Below are 915 nucleotides of genomic sequence, written 5' to 3'. Positions count from 1 at the left end.
CTTGGTTTGAAGATGGCCATCGACAGGAATGATCATGAGCTTCTGGTTATTGGAGACTCGAACTCAAGGCTGGCAACGATACCGGGAGGTACCGGTTCCGGTCCGTTACCGGTTCCGTCTCGGTTCTGAATAGTACCGGTTTAATCCGGTATTGTGCCGGTCCAGGAGGGGTAACGAGACGGAAATCGGGATTTACCTGTCCGTCCCGATTTCGGACCGGACCGGTTCGTCCCGATTCCGGACCGGACCGGTTCGTTCAGTTTTGTTTTTTAATCTGAAATTTTAAAATTTATAGCCGTTGAGAGCCGTTGGGCAACGGGTTTTGGGCCCCACCAACGGCTCTTTCACCCCATAACTCCCTTTACACCTCCCTACCCCCCAAACTTTTTTTAATACCCCAACCTTCTTAAAACTACATTTTCATCCTTTTTTTTAACTATAAATACCCCTAATCTTTCATTCTTTTCACTCACAAATATATCTTCTACTCTCTCTACTCTTTACTAAATTCTCTTATTCTCGTTAAAATTACGAATTTGGTCTTTGGTAAATTGGAGCTTCAAAAATTCAACTTTCAATTTTCAGCTTCCGGTCATACACATCTACTTTTTTTAAGTAGACGTTTGGTACATTCGTTTCAACTCACTTTTTCATTTAGTTATATATTTGTTTGCATTTAATTATTTATTTTGTGAGTAATTAGTCTCTAGTCTCTACTTATTTAGTTTATTTATTTGTTTAAAATTTTGCATTACATTTTCGTATTATATATAATTTACTCACTTTTTTATATTTGAATATGAATTCCGGTAAAAACAATGTTGACAAGGGTAAAACAACCTTAGTTGATTCGATCACTAATTTATGGAGCTAAAAATCCAAGAAAAATAAAAAAACCGGTAGTAGTTCTAAATC

This window comes from Solanum tuberosum, unplaced genomic scaffold, assembly GCF_000226075.1.
Source record: "Solanum tuberosum cultivar DM 1-3 516 R44 unplaced genomic scaffold, SolTub_3.0 scf00724, whole genome shotgun sequence".
Lineage (NCBI taxonomy): Eukaryota > Viridiplantae > Streptophyta > Magnoliopsida > Solanales > Solanaceae > Solanum > Solanum tuberosum.
The sequence above is the reverse complement of the archived record's forward strand: the minus strand, read 5'-3'. Positions refer to the sequence as shown.